The sequence below is a fragment of the Cherax quadricarinatus genome, chromosome 43, assembly GCF_038502225.1.
Source record: "Cherax quadricarinatus isolate ZL_2023a chromosome 43, ASM3850222v1, whole genome shotgun sequence".
NCBI classification, from domain to species: domain Eukaryota; kingdom Metazoa; phylum Arthropoda; class Malacostraca; order Decapoda; family Parastacidae; genus Cherax; species Cherax quadricarinatus.
Genome location: NC_091334.1, coordinates 16,180,030 through 16,203,441, shown reverse-complemented (window position 1 = coordinate 16,203,441; position 23,412 = coordinate 16,180,030). Strand labels below are relative to the sequence as shown.

The following is a 23,412-nucleotide window of genomic DNA, read 5'->3' as shown; positions in this document are numbered from 1 at the left end:
TTTAAAGTTGTAATTCACCTGTATTCCACAAGTCATGAATACTTGATCTCTCTCTCTCTCTCTCTCTCTCTCTCTCTCTATATATATATATATATATATATATATATATATATATATATATATATATATATATATATATATATATATATACAGAGAGAGAGAGAGAGGAATCAAGCGCTATACGGGTCAAGGCTTAGCTCCTGGCCCCGCCTCTTAACTTGCCGTTTACCAGATTCATTCCCTCCTTGCCTCGTGGACTTTTATCGTGCCTACTCTTAAAACTATGTATGAACCCTGCCTCATTCCACTTTCCGCGGGAAGGGGGGGAGGGTTATGAGGGACCAAGGTGCTAGTGCCTTTATGTGCGTTATTCACGCAATCACAGTCTGGAAAACATGCCTTATTCGCCTGACTTTCTGAGAACCATGTACACCTTCACAAACACTTCTTCACACCTTCAGATGAGCTATATGGCCCCTACTGCTTTAGCGCTTCCCCACAAACATATCTCTATTCTATTCTCTATTGTTGGCCCAGAAAAGCTACTTAATATCTTAAGAAACTTCAGTAAAATGAAGATTATGCTGGTCCACGGAGCTCTGTACTCTGCTTCAGACTGGAACAACATGTTAGCGCAGAGACTGGAACAACATGTTAGCGCAGAGACTGGAACAGCATGTTAGCGCAGAGACTGGAACAGCATGTTAGCGCAGAGACTGGAACAGCATGTTAGCGCAGAGACTGGAACAGCATGTTAGCGCAGAGACTGGAACAGCATGTTAGCGCAGAGACTGGAACAGCATGTTAGCGCAGAGACTGGAACAGCATGTTAGCGCAGAGACTGGAACAGCATGTTAGCGCAGAGACTGGAACAGCATGTTAGCGCAGAGACTGGAACAGCATGTTAGCGCAGAGACTGGAACAGCATGTTAGCGCAGAGACTGGAACAGCATGTTAGCGCAGAGACTGGAACAGCATGTTAGCGCAGAGACTGGAACAGCATGTTAGCGCAGAGACTGGAACAGCATGTTAGCGCAGAGACTGGAACAGCATGTTAGCGCAGAGACTGGAACAGCATGTTAGCGCAGAGACTGGAACAGCATGTTAGCGCAGAGACTGGAACAGCATGTTAGCGCAGAGACTGGAACAGCATGTTAGCGCAGAGACTGGAACAGCATGTTAGCGCAGAGACTGGAACAACATGTTAGCGCAGAGACTGGAACAACATATTAGCGCAGAGACTGGAACAGCATGTTAGCGCAGAGACTGGAACAACATGTTAGCGCAGAGACTGGAACAACATGTTAGCGTAGAGACTGGAACAACATATTAGCGCAGAGACTGGAACAACATGTTAGCGTAGAGACTGGAACAACATGTTAGCGCAGAGACTGGAACAACATGTTAGCGTAGAGACTGGAACAGCATGTTAGCGCAGAGACTGGAACAACATGTTAGCGCAGAGACTGGAACAACATGTTAGCGTAGAGACTGGAACAACATATTAGCGCAGAGACTGGAACAACATGTTAGCGTAGAGACTGGAACAACATGTTAGCGCAGAGACTGGAACAACATGTTAGCGCAGAGACTGGAACAACATGTTAGCGTAGAGACTGGAACAGCATGTTAGCGTAGAGACTGGAACAGCATGTTAGCGTAGAGACTGGAACAGCATGTTTGCGCAGAGACTGGAACAGCATGTTAGCGTAGAGACTGGAACAATATGTTAGCGTAGAGACTGGAACAACATGTTAGCGTAGAGACTGGAACAACATGTTAGCGCAGAGACTGGAACAGCATGTTAGCGCAGAGACTGGAACAGCATGTTAGCGTAGAGACTAGAACAACATGTTAGCGCAGAGACTGGAACAGCATGTTAGCGCAGAGACTGGAACAGCATGTTAGCGTAGAGACTGGAACAACATAGTAGCGCAGAGACTGGAACAGCATGTTAGCGCAGAGACTGGAACAACATGTTAGCGCAGAGACTGGAACAACATGTTAGCGCAGAGACTGGAACAACATGTTAGCGCAGAGACTGGAACAACATGTTAGCGCAGAAATACAATTACGGTCACAACTTCTAGAAAACTAAATGTAAATTTGGGACATTTATTTATTTATTATTATCATCACACTGGCCGATTCCCACCAAGGCAGGGTGGCCCGAAAAAGAAAAACTTTCACCATCATTCACTCCATCACTGTCTTGCCAGAAGGGTGCTTTACACTACAGTTTTTAAACTGCAACATTAACACCCCTCCTTCAGAGTGCAGGCACTGTACTTCCCATCTCCAGGACTCAAGTCCGGCCTGCCGGTTTCCCTGAACCCCTTCATAAATGTTACTTTGCTCACACTCCAACAGCACGTCCAGTATTAAAAACCATTTGTCTCCATTCACTCCTATCAAACACGCTCACGCAAGCCTGCTGGAAGTCCAAGCCCCTCGCACACAAAACCTCCTTTACCCCCTCCCTCCAACCTTTCCTAGGCCGACCCCTACCCCGCCATCCTTCCACTACAGACTGATACACTCTTGAAGTCATTCTGTTTCGCTCCATTCTCTCTACATGTCCGAACCACCTCAACAACCCTTCCTCAGCCCTCTGGACAACAGTTTTGGTAATCCCGCACCTCCTCCTAACTTCCAAACTACGAATTCTCTGCATTATATTCACACCACACATTGCCCTCAGACATGACATCTCCACTGCTTCCAGCCTTCTCCTCGCTGCAACATTCATCACCCACGCTTCACACCCATATAAGAGCGTTGGTAAAACTATACTCTCATACATTCCCCTCTTTGCCTCCAAGGACAAAGTTCTTTGTCTCCACAGACTCCTAAGTGCACCACTCACTCTTTTTCCCTCATCAATTCTATGATTCACCTCATCTTTCATAGACCCATCCGCTGACACGTCCACTCCCAAATATCTGAATACGTTCACCTCCTCCATACTCTCTCCCTCCAATCTGATATCCAATCTTTCATCACCTAATCTTTTTGTTATCCTCATAACCTTACTCTTTCCTGTATTCACCTTTAATTTTCTTCTTTTGCACACCCTACCAAATTCATCCACCAATCTCTGCAACTTCTCTTCAGAATCTCCCAAGAGCACAGTGTCATCAGCAAAGAGCAGCTGTGACAACTCCCACTTTGTGTGTGATTCTTTATCTTTTAACTCCACGCCTCTTGCCAAGACCCTCGCATTTACTTCTCTTACAACCCCATCTATAAATATATTAAACAACCACGGTGACATCACACATCCTTGTCTAAGGCCTACTTTTACTGGGAAAAAATTTCCCTCTTTCCTACATACTCTAACTTGAGCCTCACTATCCTCGTAAAAACTCTTCACTGCTTTCAGTAACCTACCTCCTACACCATACACTTGCAACATCTGCCACATTGCCCCCCTATCCACCCTGTCATACGCCTTTTCCAAATCCATAAATGCCACAAAGACCTCTTTAGCCTTATCTAAATACTGTTCACTTATATGTTTCACTGTAAACACCTGGTCCACACACCCCCTACCTTTCCTAAAGCCTCCTTGTTCATCTGCTATCCTATTCTCCGTCTTACTCTTAATTCTTTCAATTATAACTCTACCATACACTTTACCAGGTATACTCAACAGACTTATCCCCCTATAATTTTTGCACTCTCTTTTATCCCCTTTGCCTTTATACAAAGGAACTATGCATGCTCTCTGCCAATCCCTAGGTACCTTACCCTCTTCCATACATTTATTAAATAATAGCACCAACCACTCCAAAACTATATCCCCACCTGCTTTTAACATTTCTATCTTTATCCCATCAATCCCGGCTGCCTTACCCCCTTTCATTTTACCTACTGCCTCACGAACTTCCTCCAAACTCACAAATGGCTCTTCCTCACTCCTACAAGATGTTATTCCTCCTTGCCCTATACACGAAATCACAGCTTCCCTATCTTCATCAACATTTAACAATTCCTCAAAATATTCCCTCCATCTTCCCAATACCTCTAACTCTCCATTTAATAACTCTCCTCTCCTATTTTTAACTGACAAATCCATTTGTTCTCTAGGCTTTCTTAACTTGTTAATCTCACTCCAAAACTTTTTCTTATTTTCAACAAAATTTGTTGATAACATCTCACCCACATTTATTATGGTACACAATAAAGGCGCCTCAAGGCAGCCGCCACAGTGAACGTACGTAAACCAACGTTTACTTCCACTAGTCTCCGTGGAGGTAACAGGAGAGACCAAGTGGTTTCAAACACGTTTAGTAGGAACGTATTTATTGTGCGACGTTTTACCCTGAGGTGAGTAAAGCGGTGTATAATAAAATTACGAGGTTCCGTGTAGCTTTGACTGGCGAAATATTGCCTGCTCTGTTAACGTTTTTGTGGACCATCGTCCCCACGGCCCGGTCTCAGACCAGGCTTCCTAGACCACGCCGACAAGTATGGCAAAGAGAGATTGACGCAGTCTTTACCCTGATGACGTCTCGCTCAGTCTTGAGAGAAGCTTGGCACATAGCCTACCTCTACAAAACTGACTCTTCACTCCCGTCTACTTACAGTAGATACCATATATTTGTGTCTTGTTTACAGTTTCAATTATATTCTACATTAATCTTGATGTTATCAGTGTGGCTCACGTGAATCGTCAGAGTCAGTCAATGTTTAATTCCAGAATTAAATAAATTTCGGATGGTAAATTGCACTGCGCAATACGGAAAGCAGAATTGATAGGAGTCGTATTAATAGGTGTCGTGTGATATATTGAAATCTGGGAATCAATGTGGATACGCTCAAGAACGGGGAATTGTGAAAAATTAGGGAGATGTGCTGGGAATTGGGAATGTGGCAACTAGATCCAGGAAAGGTTCCAGGAGAGAGAATTCCAGGACAGTGTTGACCCGACCACCGTGCGGGTGAGGTGTAGCGGGTAGTTTCGCTCATCCTCACACTCGTGTACACATCTTTTTATTAAAGTGAAATATTATTCCCTGACTACCCATACTATACATTTCTGTATTCCATTCAAAAACAGTCGACACTTGAACTAAAAAAAAAAAAAAACCGTAAATACCATGGTTTACCGAACTGCATTTTTTAAAAGGGTAAGAATTTTTTTGAAAAAAAAAGATTATTTATGTGTAAATGAATTTATATAAAAAAAACCCATATGATTTCGGAGAAAAGATCAGTAGAAGTAAAGGAAGACAATTGTGCAGTGGAAGGTAGTGGATGAGGAGGTGTGTAAGGGGGTGTGTTAGACCCTTGATCAATGACACCACTGCATCCTGTATATATTTTTAACACACTCAAAAAACCCAGTAACTCTCCACTATCTGGTTCACCAGAGAACCATATTGCAACTGCAAGATTGATTACCCAGCAAGACGTGCGGATGCAAGTGAAGTGACGGTGCCGAAACAGAGAAATAAGTTATATACATAAATAGATTTGACAGGAAAGTGGAGTAAGGGTCGAATTTCCTCCAAGAATAATGAAGGGGAACATATGTTCGTGATGGAGGTGAACAAGTGAGTGTTGTACACACCTCTCACGACGTTAACTGGGTAAGTGTACATAATATATGGAAATAAGACCATGTACTTGACATGCACTGCATAACCAGGGCCCTTTTTTTTTCTCCTCACGTAAATTATCACCATTATAAACAAAAACAAAAAAGTTAGCCTGTGAATTTTCAATAAGAATTTAAAGATATTGATTTGATTTAGTAAACTTTAATGGGGATACGTTTCGCCCATCAGGGTGCTTTATAAATCAGATTTAATGGTTAAAACCCTTGGTGGGCAAGACGTCTCCAAAAACTTTGCTAAACGTTCCATGTGTCTTATTTGCACACCATTTCCGATGTCTGTCTATAATGTGACTTAGGAGTTACAGCACAAGGATTTTCTGTGACAAGTGTGTATATACCGAGATATGCTTATCTCCAGTACGTATATACATAGTTTGATCCTATTTTAAGAATTAAAAGGTATCTTTGGTGGTATACAGGTGACATGCAACATAATATTAGATATATATAATACCGACAAGTTGATAACTAAAACGTATACAAAACCTGTACAGCAAGCATTGTTATTTTAATCTGATACAGAGGTATGATAATGGATACCTTTATATTGGAGTGCTGAGATGCAGCAGTCGAAAACATGGTCACAGGTGGGCGGGGTCCACTAGTGGACTTTTGATAAGGCTGGTGTCCACTAGTGGACTTTTGATAAGACTGGTGTCCACTAGTGGACTTTTGTTAAGGCTGGTGTCCACTAGTGGACTTTTGATAAGGCTGGTGTCCACTAGTGGACTTTTGATAAGGCTGTTGTCCACTAGTGGACTTTTGATAAGGCTGGTGTCCACTAGTGAACTTTTGATAAGGCTGGTGTCCACTAGTGGACTTTTGATAAGGCTGGTGTCCACTAGTGGACTTTTGATAAGGCTGGTGTCCACTAGTGGACTTTTGATAAGGCTGTTGTCCACTAGTGGACTTTTGATAAGGCTGGTGTCCACTAGTGGACTTTTGATAAGGCTGTTGTCCACTAGTGGACTTTTGATAAGGCTGGTGTCCACTAGTGAACTTTTGATAAGGCTGGTGTCCACTAGTGGACTTTTGATAAGGCTGGTGTCCACTAGTGGACTTTTGATAAGGCTGGTGTCCACTAGTGGACTTTTGATAAGGCTGGTGTCTACTAGTGGACTTTTGATAAGGCTGGTGTCCACTAGTGGACTTTTGATAAGGCTGGTGTCCACTAGTGGACTTTTGATAAGGCTGGTGTCCACTAGTGGACTTTTGATAAGGCTGGTGTCCACTAGTGGACTTTTGATAAGGCTGGTGTCCACTAGTGGACTTTTGATAAGGCTGGTGTCCACTAGTGGACTTTTGATAAGGCTGGTGTCCACTAGTGGACTTTTGATAAGGCTGGTGTCCACTAGTGAACTTTTGATAAGGCTGGTGTCCACTAGTGGACTTTTGATAAGGCTGGTGTCCACTAGTGAACTTTTGATAAGGCTGGTGTCCACTAGTGGACTTTTGATAAGGCTGGTGTCCACTAGTGGACTTTTGATAAGGCTGGTGTCCACTAGTGGACTTTTGATAAGGCTGGTGTCTACTAGTGGACTTTTGATAAGGCTGGTGTCCACTAGTGGACTTTTGATAAGGCTGGTGTCCACTAGTGGATTTTTGATAAGGCTGGTGTCCACTAGTGGACTTTTGATAAGGCTGGTGTCCACTAGTGGACTTTTGATAAGGCTGGTGTCTACTAGTGGACTTTTGTTAAGGCTGGTGTCCACTAGTGGACTTTTGATAAGGCTGGTGTCCACTAGTGTACTTTTGATAAGGCTGGTGTCCACTAGTGAACTTTTGATAAGGCTTGTGTTCACTAGTGGACTTTTGTTAAGGCTGGTGTCCACTAGTGGACTTTTGTTAAGGCTGGTGTCCACTAGTGGACTTTTATTAAGGCTGGTTTCCACTAGTGGACTTTTGATAAGGCTGGTGTCCACTAGTGGACTTTGATAAGGCTGGTGTCCACTAGTGGACTTTTGTTAAGGATGGTGTCCACTAGTGGACTTTTGTTAAGGCTGGTGTCCACTAGTGGACTTTTGATAAGGCTGGTGTCCACTAGTGGACTTTTGTTAAGGATGGTGTCCACTAGTGGACTTTTGTTAAGGATGGTGTCCACTAGTGGACTTTTGTTAAGGCTGGTGTCCACTAGTGGACTTTTGATAAGGCTGGTGTCCACTAGTGGACTTTTGATAAGGCAGGTGTCTACTAGCGGACTTTTGTTAAGGCTGGTGTCCACTAGTGGACTTTTGTTATGGTTGGTGTCCACTAGTGGACCTTTGTTAAGGCTGGTGTCCACTAGTGGACTTTTGTTAAGGCTGGTGTCCACTAATCGACCTTTGTTAAGGCTGGTGTCCACTAGTGGACCTTTGTTAAGGCTGGTGTCCACTAGTGGACCTTAGTTAAGGCTGGTGTCCACTAGTGGACCTTAGTTAAGGCTGGTGTCCACTAGTGGACCTTAGTTAAGGCTGGTGTCCACTAGTGGACCTTTGTTAAGGCTGGTGTCCACTAGTGGACCTTAGTTAAGGCTGGTGTCCACTAGTGGACCTTAGTTAAGGCTGGTGTCCACTAGTGGACCTTAGTTAAGGCTGGTGTCCACTAGTGGACCTTAGTTAAGGCTGGTGTCCACTAGTGGACCTTAGTTAAGGCTGGTGTCCACTAGTGGACCTTAGTTAAGACTGGTGTCCACTAGTGGACCTTAGTTAAGGCTGGTGTCCACTAGTGGACCTTAGTTAAGGCTGGTGTCCACTAGTGGACCTTAGTTAAGGCTGGTGTCCACTAGTGGACCTTAGTTAAGGCTGGTGTCCACTAGTGGACCTTAGTTAAGGCTGGTGTCCACTAGTGGACCTTAGTTAAGGCTGGTGTCCACATTTCAGGACTTTATTGCAGTAACGTAAACTGAACATCTTATTAACTAATTAATGCACTACGCAGACACTGTAGTTAAATATTGGAATAAGCTTTAATTCACTGATTTACAAGACCATAACGTACAATGGTACGTGTGCAGGCTTTCGGAAAAGCTACCGGGATATTTGTATGCCATTGTATGTTAAAGTGTGACCAGCACCGATTATTTTGGGCTCAAAATAAATTTGAGTTGGGGTGCCTGGCTGTATTCAGAGTACCTTGAGAATACAACTTAGTGGCTCCAAGGAAGGCGTCGACATGATGGCTGGACCAGTGGTACTACTAGTTGTACCACCTTAATCCCTCCTTCACAGGATGCTAAATTGGTACCCACAAGCCATAATAGTTGAAGCAGGAGGTGAGGAAAAGCCTGGGCAAGTTATCTCACCTTGATACTCCGTTATATTAAGGACGGAGTGGTCGTCAAATAGTGAGAATGGAGTGAGTATCGACCTCACGGGATGTGAAACTTAATTGCTGGTCCTCTTCCTACGCTGGGAAAGGTGAGTTATTCAACTGTGTATGTGATTTTACGTGGTCATTGTTTTTTGCTTTGGGTTCCAGTCCTTCAATCAAATAACAGATGAATTAACAGGGTATTCATTAGCCTGTGTTTAGTCTAGTGGAAAGTTGGAATAAATAAAGAGGATATAAATAGCGTGTTGGAAATATTTAACCGAGCCAGGACTCGCAGCAGTAGATTTAAGTTCGACAAATTTAGATTTAGGAAGGATATAGGAAAGTACTGGCTTAGTAGTAATAATATTAATTATACTACTACTACTACTACTACTACTACTACTACTACTACTACTACTACTACTACTACTACTACTACTACTACTACTATTACTACTACTACTACTACTACTAATAATAATAGCAATAATAAGCTACCACGAATATTTAAAAAAGTTGAATTATCTGAAAAAAATTCGAAACATCAACTGAAAATGTTTATGTAAACTATTATTATATTCAAAGGAAGCGTTAAACTCGTCAGGGACATACAGGAGGAGGCTAAGGTAGATAGCCACATTTCCTAGGATCAAGAGCCCCCCCCCCCCCGAGCATTCATGGCACCTTCCCTGGAAGGTTGTCCATGTCTGACTTCGGAGGTTCCAGTCGTCGTCTTCACTCTCCAGGGTAACTACTGACAAAATACATATAAAATATTTCATTTACTGGTACTGCATCAATATATACGGGAGGGTTTTGTTTGTATATCTGGAAGAAATCTGTGTTTGTAATAAATCTGTCTGTAAAAAATCTGTCTGTAAAAAATCTGTCTGTAAAAAATCTGTCTGTAAAAAATCTGTCTGTAAAAAATCTGTCTGTAAAAAATCTGTCTGTAAAAGATCTGTCTGTAAAAAATCTGTCTGTAAAAAATCTGTCTGTAAAAAATCTGTCTGTAAAAAATCTGTCTGTAAAAAATCTGTCTGTAAAAAATCTGTCTGTAAAAAATCTGTCTGTAAAAAATCTGTCTGTAAAAAATCTGTCTGTAAAAAATCTGTCTGTAAAAAATCTGTCTGTAAAAAATCTGTCTAATAAATGTGTCTGTAAAAAATCTGTCTGTAAAAAATCTGTCTGTAAAAGATCTGTTTGCGATATATCTATGTTTGTAATAAATCTATGTCTGTAATAAATTTGGTTCCAGTTGCATGTCCCTTGCTGGAAGGAACAGCCTCATGGGTCGTCACTAATTTATCCCTACAATAGTGTACTTTAGCCTGTCTCCTGTACTTGGTCCAGAACATTACACTTTCTCAACACACTGAGGCTGAAGAAATACTTCCTGACAGCCCTATAACACATTTGAGCTTTTAACTTCCTAGTCTGCCCATGTGTGTGTGTGTCTCACCTAGTTATGCATGCAGGGGTTGACTCATAGCTCCTGGCTCCACTTCTTCGTGTGTGTGTGTGTGTGTGTGTGTGTGTGTGTGTACTCACCTAATTGTACTCACCTGGTTGCAGGGGTCGAGGCTCAGCTCCTGGCCCTTCCTCTTCACTGATTGCTGCTAGGTCCTCTCTCTCTGCTCCATGAGCTTTGTCATACCTCGTCTTAAAGCTATGTATGGTTCCTGTCTCCACTACCTCACTTGCCAAACTATTCCACTTCCTGACAACTCTATGACTGAAGAAATACTTCCTAACATCCCTGTGACTCGTCTGAGTCTTCAACTTTCAACTGTGACCCCTTGTTTCTGTGTCCCATCTCTGGAACATCCTGTCTTTGTCCACCTTATCTACTCCACGCAGTATTTTGTATGTCGTTATCATGTCTTCCCTAACTCTCCTGTCCTCCAGCGTCGTGTGTGTGTGTGTGTGTGTGTGTGGAAATAAAATTTCTGCCCAGGGGCTACATAGCCTGCGGCTGACAACCGAAATAGCCTGTGTTCGAGTCTCATGGCTAAGATAAGACCGGACACAGAAATCTGAGGAAAAATAACCTTTATCCTCTAAGAATTAAATATTTTTAAAAAGGTTAATATTACCACCGCACGAGCCTAATTTAAAAAAAATAATAATATTACAGCCTCATGACCCTAATTTGTTTTAAAACAAAAAATGAAGTTGATATGACCGGTGTAGTAACTTAGTTAAAAATGTTAATATTAGCTGGGCAACACTAAATTGGTTAATATTATATTATCCTCGACTTGACGTAATCAAGAGTGACGGAGTGAGTTACGTCAACACTGACATCAATATATCTAGCAGTTACATCAACACTGATATCAATATATCTAGCAGTAGCCTTCACACTGACATCAATATATCTGTCAGTAACATTCACACTGACATCAATATATCTGTCAGTAACCTTCACACTGACATCAATATATCTGTCAGTAACATTCACACTGACATCAATGTATTTATGAGTAACCTTCACACTGACATCAATATATCTATCAGTAACCTTCATACTGACATCAATATATCTATCAGTTACCTCCACACTGACATCAATATATCTATCAGTAACCTCCACACTGACATCAATATATCTATCAGCAACCTTCAAACTGACATCAATATATCTATCAGTTACCTCCACACTGACATCAATATATCTATCAGTAACCTTCACACTGACATCAATATATCTATCAGTTACCTCCACACTGACATCAATATATCTATCAGTAACCTTCACACTGACATCAATATATCTATCAGTTACCTCCACACTGACATCAATATATCTATCAGTTACCTCCACACTGACATCAATATATCTATCAGTAAGTGCACCTCACATTTACCCTCTTGTATTTATACTCAATTCGTGTTTGTTGTGACTAGTGTGTTTGTTGTGACTAGTGTGTTTGTTGTGACTAGTGTGTTTGTTGTGACTAGTGTGTTTGTTGTGACTAGTGTGTTTGTTGTGACTAGTGTGTTTGTTGTGACTAGTGTGTTTGTTGTGACTAGTGTGTTTGTTGTGACTAGTGTGTTTGTTGTGACTAGTGTGTTTGTTGTGACTAGTGTGTTTGTTGTGACTAGTGTGTTTGTTGTGACTAGTGTGTTTGTTGTGACTAGTGTGTTTGTTGTGACTAGTGTGTTTGTTGTGACTAGTGTGTTTGTTGTGACTAGTGTGTTTGTTGTGACTAGTGTGTTTGTTGTGACTAGTGTGTTTGTTGTGACTAGTGTGTTTGTTGTGACTAGTGTGTGTGTTTGTTGTGACTAGTGTGTTTGTTGTGACTAGTGTGTTTGTTGTGACTAGTGTGTTTGTTGTGACTAGTGTGTTTGTTGTGACTAGTGTGTTTGTTGTGACTAGTGTGTTTGTTGTGACTAGTGTGTTTGTTGTGACTAGTGTGTTTGTTGTGACTAGTGTGTGTGTTTGTTGTGACTAGTGTGTTTGTTGTGACTAGTGAGTTTGTTGTGACTAGTGTGTGTGTTTGTTGTGACTAGTGTGTTTGTTGTGACTAGTGTGTTTGTTGTGACTAGTGTGTTTGTTGTGACTAGTGTGTTTGTTGTGACTAGTGTGTTTGTTGTGACTAGTGTGTTTGTTGTGACTAGTGTGTTTGTTGTGACAAGTGTGTTTGTTGTGACTAGTGTGTTTGTTGTGACTAGTGTGTTTGTTGTGACTAGTGTGTTTGTTGTGACTAGTGTGTTTGTTGTGACTAGTGTGTTTGTTGTGACTAGTGTGTTTGTTGTGACTAGTGTGTTTGTTGTGACTAGTGTGTTTGTTGTGACTAGTGTGTTTGTTGTGACTAGTGTGTTTGTTGTGACTAGTGTGTTTGTTGTGACTAGTGTGTTTGTTGTGACTAGTGTGTTTGTTGTGACTAGTGTGTTTGTTGTGACTAGTGTGTTTGTTGTGACTAGTGTGTTTGTTGTGACTAGTGTGTTTGTTGTGACTAGTGTGTGTGTTTGTTGTGACTAGTGTGTTTGTTGTGACTAGTGAGTTTGTTGTGACTAGTGTGTGTGTTTGTTGTGACTAGTGTGTTTGTTGTGACTAGTGTGTTTGTTGTGACTAGTGTGTTTGTTGTGACTAGTGTGTTTGTTGTGACTAGTGTGTTTGTTGTGATTAGTGTGTGTGTTTGTTGTGACTAGTGTGTTTGTTGTGACTAGTGTGTTTGTTGTGACTAGTGTGTTTGTTGTGACTAGTGTGTTTGTTGTGACTAGTGTGTTTGTTGTGACTAGTGTGTTTGTTGTGACTAGTGTGTTTGTTGTGACTAGTGTGTTTGTTGTGACTAGTGTGTTTGTTGTGACTAGTGTGTTTGTTGTGACTAGTGTGTTTGTTGTGACTAGTGTGTTTGTTGTGACTAGTGTGTTTGTTGTGACTAGTGTGTTTGTTGTGACTAGTGTGTTTGTTGTGACTAGTGTGTTTGTTGTGACTAGTGTGTGTGTTTGTTGTGACTAGTGTGTTTGTTGTGACTAGTGTGTTTGTTGTGACTAGTGTGTTTGTTGTTAGTGTTGTGACTAGTGTGTTTGTTGTGACTAGTGTGTTTGTTGTGACTAGTGTGTTTGTTGTGACTAGTGTGTTTGTTGTGACTAGTGTGTTTGTTGTGACTAGTGTGTTTGTTGTGACTAGTGTGTTTGTTGTGACTAGTGTGTTTGTTGTGACTAGTGTGTTTGTTGTGACTAGTGTGTTTGTTGTGACTAGTGTGTTTGTTGTGACTAGTGTGTTTGTTGTGACTAGTGTGTTTGTTGTGACTAGTGTGTTTGTTGTGACTAGTGTGTTTGTTGTGACTAGTGTGTTTGTTGTGACTAGTGTGTTTGTTGTGACTAGTGTGTTTGTTGTGACTAGTGTGTTTGTTGTGACTAGTGTGTTTGTTGTGACTAGTGTGTGTGTTTGTTGTGACTAGTGTGTTTGTTGTGACTAGTGTGTTTGTTGTGACTAGTGTGTTTGTTGTGACTAGTGTGTTTGTTGTGACTAGTGTGTTTGTTGTGACTAGTGTGTTTGTTGTGACTAGTGTGTTTGTTGTGACTAGTGTGTTTGTTGTGACTAGTGTGTGTGTTGTGACTAGTGTGTTTGTTGTGACTAGTGTGTGTGTTTGTTGTGACTAGTGTGTTTGTTGTGACTAGTGTGTTTGTTGTGACTAGTGTGTTTGTTGTGACTAGTGTGTTTGTTGTGACTAGTGTGTTTGTTGTGACTAGTGTGTTTGTTGTGACTAGTGTGTTTGTTGTGACTAGTGTGTTTGTTGTGACTAGTGTGTTTGTTGTGACTAGTGTGTTTGTTGTGACTAGTGTGTTTGTTGTGACTAGTGTGTTTGTTGTGACTAGTGTGTTTGTTGTGACTAGTGTGTTTGTTGTGACTAGTGTGTTTGTTGTGACTAGTGTGTTTGTTGTGACTAGTGTGTTTGTTGTGACTAGTGTGTTTGTTGTGACTAGTGTGTGTGTTTGTTGTGACTAGTGTGTTTGTTGTGACTAGTGAGTTTGTTGTGACTAGTGTGTGTGTTTGTTGTGACTAGTGTGTGTGTTTGTTGTGACTAGTGTGTTTGTTGTGACTAGTGTGTTTGTTGTGACTAGTGTGTTTGTTGTGACTAGTGTGTTTGTTGTGACTAGTGTGTTTGTTGTGACTAGTGTGTTTGTTGTGACTAGTGTGTTTGTTGTGACTAGTGTGTTTGTTGTGACAAGTGTGTTTGTTGTGACTAGTGTGTTTGTTGTGACTAGTGTGTGTGTTTGTTGTGACTAGTGTGTTTGTTGTGACTAGTGTGTTTGTTGTGACTAGTGTGTTTGTTGTGACTAGTGTGTTTGTTGTGACTAGTGTGTTTGTTGTGACTAGTGTGTTTGTTGTGACTAGTGTGTGTGTTTGTTGTGACTAGTGTGTTTGTTGTGACTAGTGAGTTTGTTGTGACTAGTGTGTGTGTTTGTTGTGACTAGTGTGTTTGTTGTGACTAGTGTGTTTGTTGTGACTAGTGTGTTTGTTGTGACTAGTGTGTTTGTTGTGACTAGTGTGTTTGTTGTGACTAGTGTGTTTGTTGTGACTAGTGTGTTTGTTGTGACTAGTGTGTTTGTTGTGACTAGTGTGTGTGTTTGTTGTGACTAGTGTGTTTGTTGTGACTAGTGTGTTTGTTGTGACTAGTGTGTTTGTTGTGACTAGTGTGTTTGTTGTGACTAGTGTGCTTGTTGTGACTAGTGTGTTTGTTGTGACTAGTGTGTTTGTTGTGACTAGTGTGTTTGTTGTGACTAGTGTGTTTGTTGTGACTAGTGTGTTTGTTGTGACTAGTGAGTTTGTTGTGACTAGTGTGTGTGTTTGTTGTGACTAGTGTGTTTGTTGTGACTAGTGTGTTTGTTGTGACTAGTGAGTTTGTTGTGACTAATTTGTTACTGACCTTCAGCGGTTTGCTACTGACCTTCAGCAGTTTGTTACTGACCTTCAGCAGTTTGTTACTGACCTTCAGCAGTTTGTTACTGACCTTCAGCAGTTTGTTACTGACCTTTAGCAGTTTGTTACTGACCTTCAGCAGTTTGTTACTGACCTTCAGCAGTTTGTTATTGACCTTCAGCAGTTTGTTACTGACCTTCAGCAGTTTGTTATTGAGCTTTAGCAGTTTGTTACTGACCTTCAGCAGTTTGTTACTGACCTTCACCAGTTTGTTACTGAACTTCAGCAGTTTGTTACTGAACTTCAGCAGTTTGTTACTGAACTTCAGCAGTTTGTTAATGACCTTCAGCAGTTTGTTACTGACCTTCAGCAGTTTGTTACTGAACTTCAGCAGTTTGTTAATGACCTTCAGCAGTTTGTTACTGACCTTCAGCAGTTTGTTACTGACCTTCAGCAGTTTGTTACTGACCTTCAGCAGTTTGTTACTGACCTTCAGCAGTTTGTTACTGACCTTCAGCAGTTTGTTACTGACCTTCAGCAGTTTGTTACTGACCTTCAGCAGTTTGTTACTGAACTTCAGCAGTTTGTTAATGACCTTCAGCAGTTTGTTACTGACCTTCAGCAGTTTGTTACTGACCTTCAGCAGTTTGCTACTGACCTTCAGCAGTTTGTTACTGACCTTCAGCAGTTTGTTACTGACCTTCAGCAGTTTGTTACTGAACTTCAGCAGTTTGTTACTGAACTTCAGCAGTTTGTTAATGACCTTCAGCAGTTTGCTACTGACCTTCAGCAGTTTGTTACTGACCTTCAGCAGTTTGTTACTGACCTTCAGCAGTTTGCTACTGACCTTCAGCAGTTTGTTACTGAACTTCAGCGGTTTGTTACTGAACTTCAGCAGTTTGTTAATGACCTTCAGCAGTTTGCTACTTACCTTCAGCGGTTTGTTACTGACCTTCAGCAGTTTGTTACTGACCTTCAGCAGTTTGTTACTGACCTTCAGCGGTTTGTTACTGACCTTCAGCAGTTTGTTACTGACCTTTAGCAGTTTGTTACTGACCTTCAGCAGTTTGTTACTGATCTTCAGCAGTTTGTTACTGACCTTCAGCAGTTTTTTACTGACCTTTAACCGTTTGTTACTGACCTACAGCAGTTTGTTACTGACCTTCAGCAGTTTGTTACTGACCTTCAGCAGTTTGCTACTGACCTTCAGCGGTTTGTTACTGACCTTCAGCAGTTTGTTACTGACCTTCAGCAGTTTGTTACTGACCTTCAGCGGTTTGTTACTGACCTTCAGCAGTTTGTTACTGACCTTTAGCAGTTTGTTACTGACCTTCAGCAGTTTGTTACTGACCTTCAGCAGTTTGTTACTGACCTTCAGCAGTTTTTTACTGACCTTTAACCGTTTGTTACTGACCTACAGCAGTTTGTTACTGACCTTCAGCAGTTTGTTACTGACCTTCAGCAGTTTGTTACTGACCTTTAGCAGTTTGTTACTGACCTTCAGCAGTTTGTTATTGACCTTCAGCAGTTTGTTACTGACCTTCAGCAGTTTGTTACTGACCTTCAGCAGTTTGTTACTGACCTTCAGCAGTTTGTTACTGACCTTCAGCAGTTTGTTACTGACCTTCAGCGGTTTGTTACTGACATTGAACAGTTTGTTACTGACCTTCAGCAGTTTGTTACTGACCTTCAGCAGTTTGTTACTGACCTTCAGCAGTTTGTTACTGACCTTCAGCAGTTTGTTACTGACCTTCAGCAGTTTCTTACTGACCTTTAACCGTTTGTTACTGACCTACAGCAGTTTGTTACTGACCTTCAGCAGTTTGTTACTGACCTTCAGCAGTTTGTTACTGACCTTTAGCAGTTTGTTACTGACCTTCAGCAGTTTGTTACTGACCTTCAGCAGTTTGTTACTGACCTTCAGCAGTTTGTTACTGACCTTCAGCAGTTTGTTACTGACCTTGAGCAGTTTGTTACTGACCTTCAGCAGTTTGTTACTGACCTTCAGCGGTTTGTTACTGACATTGAACAGTTTGTTACTGACCTTCAGCAGTTTGTTACTGACCTTTAACCGTTTGTTACTGACCTTCAGCAGTTTGTTACTGACCTTCAGCAGTTTGTTACTGACCTTCAGCAGTTTGTTATTGACCTTCAGCAGTTTGTTACTGACCTTCAGCAGTTTGTTACTGACCTTCAGCAGTTTGTTACTGACCTTCAGCAGTTTGTTACTGACCTTCAGCAGTTTGTTACTGACCTTCAGCGGTTTGTTACTGACCTTCAGCAGTTTGTTACTGACCTTCAGCAGTTTGTTACTGACCTTCAGCAGTTTGTTACTGACCTTCAGCAGTTTGTTACTGACCTTTAGCAGTTTGTTACTGACCTTTAGCAGTTTGTTACTGATCTTCAGCAGTTTGTTACTGACCTTCAGCAGTTTGTTACTGACCTTTAACCGTTTGTTACTGACCTTCACCAGTTTGTTACTGAACTTCAGCAGTTTGTTACTGACCTTTAGCAGTTTGTTACTGACCTTCAGCAGTTTGTTACTGACCTTCAGCAGTTTGTTACTGACCTTTAACCGTTTGTTACTGACCTTCAGCAGTTTGTTACTGAACTTCAGCAGTTTGTTACTGACCTTTAGCAGTTTGTTACTGAACTTCAGCAGTTTGTTACTGACCTTCAGCAGCTTGTTACTGACCTTCAGCAGTTTGTTACTGACCTTCAGCAGTTTGTTACTGAACTTCAGCAGTTTGTTACTGACCTTTAGCAGTTTGTTACTGACCTTCAGCAGTTTGTTACTGACCTTCAGCAGTTTGTTACTGACCTTCAGCAGTTTGTTACTGACCTTCAGCAGTTTGTTACTGACCTTCAGCAGTTTGTTACTGAACTTCAGCAGTTTGTTACTGACCTTTAGCAGTTTGTTACTGACCTTCAGCAGTTTGTTACTGACCTTTAGCAGTTTGTTACTGACCTTCAGCAGTTTGTTACTGACCTTCAGCAGTTTGTTACTGACCTTCAGCAGTTTGTTACTGACCTTCAGCAGTTTGTTAGTGACCTTCAGCAGTTTGTTACTGACCTTCAGCAGTTTGTTACTGACCTTTAGCAGTTTGTTACTGACCTTCAGCAGTTTGTTACTGACCTTCAGCAGTTTGTTAGTGACCTTCAGCAGTTTGTTACTGACCTTCAGCAGTTTGTTACTGACCTTTAGCAGTTTGTTACTGACCTTCAGCAGTTTGTTACTGACCTTCAGCAGTTTGTTAGTGACCTTCAGCAGTTTGTTACTGACCTTCAGCAGTTTGTTACTGACCTTTAGCAGTTTGTTACTGACCTTCAGCAGTTTGTTACTGACCTTCAGCAGTTTGTTACTGACCTTCAGCAGTTTGTTATTGACCTTCAGCAGTTTGTTACTGACCTTCAGCAGTTTGTTACTGATCTTCAGCAGTTTGTTACTGACCTTCAGCAGTTTGTTATTGACCTTCAGCAGTTTGTTACTGACCTTCAGCAGTTTGTTACTGACCTTTAGCAGTTTGTTACTGACCTTTAGCAGTTTGTTACTGATCTTCAGCAGTTTGTTACTGACCTTCAGCAGTTTGTTACTGACCTTTAACCGTTTGTTACTGACCTTCACCAGTTTGTTACTGAACTTCAGCAGTTTGTTACTGACCTTTAGCAGTTTGTTACTGACCTTCAGCAGTTTGTTACTGACTTTCAGCAGTTTGTTACTGACCTTTAACCGTTTGTTACTGACCTTCAGATGTTTGTTACTGAACTTCAGCAGTTTGTTACTGACCTTTAGCAGTTTGTTACTGACCTTCAGCAGTTTGTTAGTGACCTTCAGCAGTTTGTTACTGACCTTCAGCAGTTTGTTACTGACCTTTAGCAGTTTGTTACTGACCTTCAGCAGTTTGTTACTGACCTTCAGCAGTTTGTTAGTGACCTTCAGCAGTTTGTTACTGACCTTCAGCAGTTTGTTACTGACCTTTAGCAGTTTGTTACTGACCTTCAGCAGTTTGTTACTGACCTTCAGCAGTTTGTTAGTGACCTTCAGCAGTTTGTTACTGACCTTCAGCAGTTTGTTACTGACCTTTAGCAGTTTGTTACTGACCTTCAGCAGTTTGTTACTGACCTTCAGCAGTTTGTTAGTGACCTTCAGCAGTTTGTTACTGACCTTCAGCAGTTTGTTACTGACCTTTAGCAGTTTGTTACTGACCTTCAGCAGTTTGTTACTGACCTTCAGCAGTTTGTTAGTGACCTTCAGCAGTTTGTTACTGACCTTCAGCAGTTTGTTACTGACCTTCAGCAGTTTGTTACTGACCTTCAGCAGTTTGTTACTGACCTTCAGCAGTTTGTTACTGACCTTCAGCAGTTTGCTACTGACCTTCAGCAGTTTGTTACTGACCTTCAGCAGTTTGTTACTGACCTTCAGCAGTTTGTTACTGACCTTCAGCAGTGTGTTACTGACCTTCAGCAGTTTGTTACTGACCTTCAGCAGTTTGTTACTGACCTTCAGCAGTTTGTTACTGACCTTCAGCAGTTTGTTACTGACCTTCAGCAGTTTGTTACTGACCTTCAGCAGTTTGTTACTGACCTTCAGCAGTTTGCTACTGACCTTCAGCAGTTTGTTACTGACCTTCAGCAGTTTGTTACTGACCTTCAGCAGTTTGTTACTGACCTTCAGCAGTTTGTTACTGACCTTCAGCAGTTTGTTACTGACCTTCAGCAGTTTGTTACTGACCTTCAGCAGTTTGTTACTGACCTTCAGCAGTTTGTTACTGACCTTCAGCAGTTTGTTACTGACCTTCAGCAGTTTGTTACTGACCTTCAGCAGTTTGTTACTGACCTTCAGCAGTTTGTTACTGAACTTCAGCAGTTTGTTACTGACCTTTAGCAGTTTGTTACTGACCTTCAGCAGTTTGTTACTGACCTTCAGCAGTTTGTTACTGACCTTCAGCAGTTTGTTACTGACCTTCAGCAGTTTGCTACTGACCTTCAGCAGTTTGTTACTGACCTTCAGCAGTTTGTTACTGACCTTTAGCAGTTTGTTACTGACCTTCAGCAGTTTGTTACTGACCTTCAGCAGCTTGTTACTGACCTTCAGCAGTTTGTTACTGACCTTCAGCAGTTTGTTACTGAACTTCAGCAGTTTGTTACTGACCTTTAGCAGTTTGTTACTGACCTTCAGCAGTTTGTTACTGACCTTCAGCAGTTTGTTACTGACCTTCAGCAGTTTGTTACTGACCTTCAGCAGTTTGTTACTGACCTTCAGCAGTTTGTTACTGAACTTCAGCAGTTTGTTACTGACCTTTAGCAGTTTGTTACTGACCTTCAGCAGTTTGTTACTGACCTTTAGCAGTTTGTTACTGACCTTCAGCAGTTTGTTACTGACCTTCAGCAGTTTGTTACTGACCTTCAGCAGTTTGTTACTGACCTTCAGCAGTTTGTTAGTGACCTTCAGCAGTTTGTTACTGACCTTCAGCAGTTTGTTACTGACCTTTAGCAGTTTGTTACTGACCTTCAGCAGTTTGTTACTGACCTTCAGCAGTTTGTTAGTGACCTTCAGCAGTTTGTTACTGACCTTCAGCAGTTTGTTACTGACCTTTAGCAGTTTGTTACTGACCTTCAGCAGTTTGTTACTGACCTTCAGCAGTTTGTTAGTGACCTTCAGCAGTTTGTTACTGACCTTCAGCAGTTTGTTACTGACCTTTAGCAGTTTGTTACTGACCTTCAGCAGTTTGTTACTGACCTTCAGCAGTTTGTTAGTGACCTTCAGCAGTTTGTTACTGACCTTCAGCAGTTTGTTACTGACCTTTAGCAGTTTGTTACTGACCTTCAGCAGTTTGTTACTGACCTTCAGCAGTTTGTTAGTGACCTTCAGCAGTTTGTTACTGACCTTCAGCAGTTTGTTACTGACCTTTAGCAGTTTGTTACTGACCTTCAGCAGTTTGTTACTGACCTTCAGCAGTTTGTTAGTGACCTTCAGCAGTTTGTTACTGACCTTCAGCAGTTTGTTACTGACCTTTAGCAGTTTGTTACTGACCTTCAGCAGTTTGTTACTGACCTTCAGCAGTTTGTTAGTGACCTTCAGCAGCTTGTTACTGCCCTTCAGCAGTTTGTTACTGACCTTTAGCAGTTTGTTACTGACCTTCAGCAGTTTGTTACTGACCTTCAGCAGTTTGTTAGTGACATTGAACAGTTTGTTACTGACCTTCAGCAGTTTGTTACTGACCTTCAGCAGTTTGTTACTGACCTTCAGCAGTTTGTTACTGACCTTCAGCAGTTTGTTACTGACCTTCAGCAGTTTGCTACTGACCTTCAGCAGTTTGTTACTGACCTTCAGCAGTTTGTTACTGACCTTCAGCAGTTTGTTACTGACCTTCAGCAGTTTGTTACTGACCTTCAGCAGTTTGTTACTGACCTTCAGCAGTTTGTTACTGACCTTCAGCAGTTTGTTACTGACCTTCAGCAGTTTGTTACTGACCTTCAGCAGTTTGTTACTGACCTTCAGCAGTTTGTTACTGACCTTCAGCAGTTTGCTGCTGACCTTCAGCAGTTTGTTACTGACCTTCAGCAGTTTCTTACTGACCTTCAGCAGTTTGTTACTGACCTTCAGCAGTTTGTTACTGACCTTCAGCAGTTTGTTACTGACCTTCAGCAGTTTGTTAGTGACCTTCAGCAGTTTGTTACTGACCTTCAGCAGTTTGTTACTGACCTTTAGCAGTTTGTTACTGACCTTCAGCAGTTTGTTACTGACCTTCAGCAGTTTGTTAGTGACCTTCAGCAGTTTGTTACTGACCTTCAGCAGTTTGTTACTGACCTTTAGCAGTTTGTTACTGACCTTCAGCAGTTTGTTACTGACCTTCAGCAGTTTGTTAGTGACCTTCAGCAGTTTGTTACTGACCTTCAGCAGTTTGTTACTGACCTTCAGCAGTTTGTTACTGACCTTCAGCAGTTTGTTACTGACCTTCAGCAGTTTGTTACTGACCTTCAGCAGTTTGTTACTGACCTTCAGCAGTTTGTTACTGACCTTCAGCAGTTTGTTACTGACCTTCAGCAGTTTGTTACTGACCTTCAGCAGTTTGTTACTGACCTTCAGCAGTTTGTTACTGACCTTCAGCAGTTTGTTACTGACCTTCAGCAGTTTGTTACTGACCTTCAGCAGGTTGCTACTGACCTTCAGCAGTTTGTTACTGACCTTCAGCAGTTTGTTACTGACCTTCAGCAGTTTGTTACTGACCTTCAGCAGTTTGTTACTGACCTTCAGCAGTTTGTTACTGACCTTCAGCAGTTTGTTAGTGACCTTCAGCAGTTTGTTACTGACCTTCAGCAGTTTGTTACTGACCTTTAGCAGTTTGTTACTGACCTTCAGCAGTTTGTTACTGACCTTCAGCAGTTTGTTAGTGACCTTCAGCAGTTTGTTACTGACCTTCAGCAGTTTGTTACTGACCTTTAGCAGTTTGTTACTGACCTTCAGCAGTTTGTTACTGACCTTCAGCAGTTTGTTACTGACCTTCAGCAGTTTGTTACTGACCTTCAGCAGTTTGTTACTGACCTTCAGCAGTTTGTTACTGACCTTCAGCAGTTTGTTACTGACCTTCAGCAGTTTGTTACTGACCTTCAGCAGTTTGTTACTGACCTTCAGCAGTTTGTTACTGACCTTCAGCAGTTTGTTACTGACCTTCAGCAGTTTGTTACTGACCTTCAGCAGTTTGTTACTGACCTTCAGCAGTTTATTACTGACCTTCAGCAGTTTGTTACTGACCTTCAGCAGTTTATTACTGACCTTTAACCGTTTGTTACTGACCTTCAGCAGTTTGTTACTGACCTTCAGCAGTTTATTACTGACCTTCAGCAGTTTGTTACTGACCTTCAGCAGTTTATTACTGACCTTTAACCGTTTGTTACTGACCTTCAGCAGTTTGCTACTGACCTTTAGCAGTTTGTTACTGACCTTCAGCAGTTTGTTACTGACCTTCAGCAGTTTGTTACTGACCTTCAGCAGTTTGTTACTGACCTTCAGCAGTTTGTTACTGACCTTCAGCAGTTTGTTACTGACCTTCAGCAGTTTGTTACTGACCTTCAGCAGTTTGTTACTGAATTTAATTAGGTATTTAAAATGTGGAGCAGC

The 23,412-nt window shown here is 41.6% G+C and overlaps 1 protein-coding gene across 2 annotated transcripts in view; it reads left to right on the top strand.

Annotated features, from left to right (window-relative positions):
- The first annotated feature begins 4,935 nt into the window (after window positions 1-4,935).
- Window positions 4,936-23,412, top strand: part of LOC128694290 (protein artichoke) — a 136,871-nt gene continuing 118,394 nt past the window's right edge. For both annotated transcript variants that reach the window (XM_070093615.1, XM_070093614.1), the window contains exon 1: window positions 4,936-5,594. The gene's annotated coding sequence lies outside the window, so the exon portion shown is untranslated. The remainder of the gene's footprint in view (window positions 5,595-23,412) is intronic.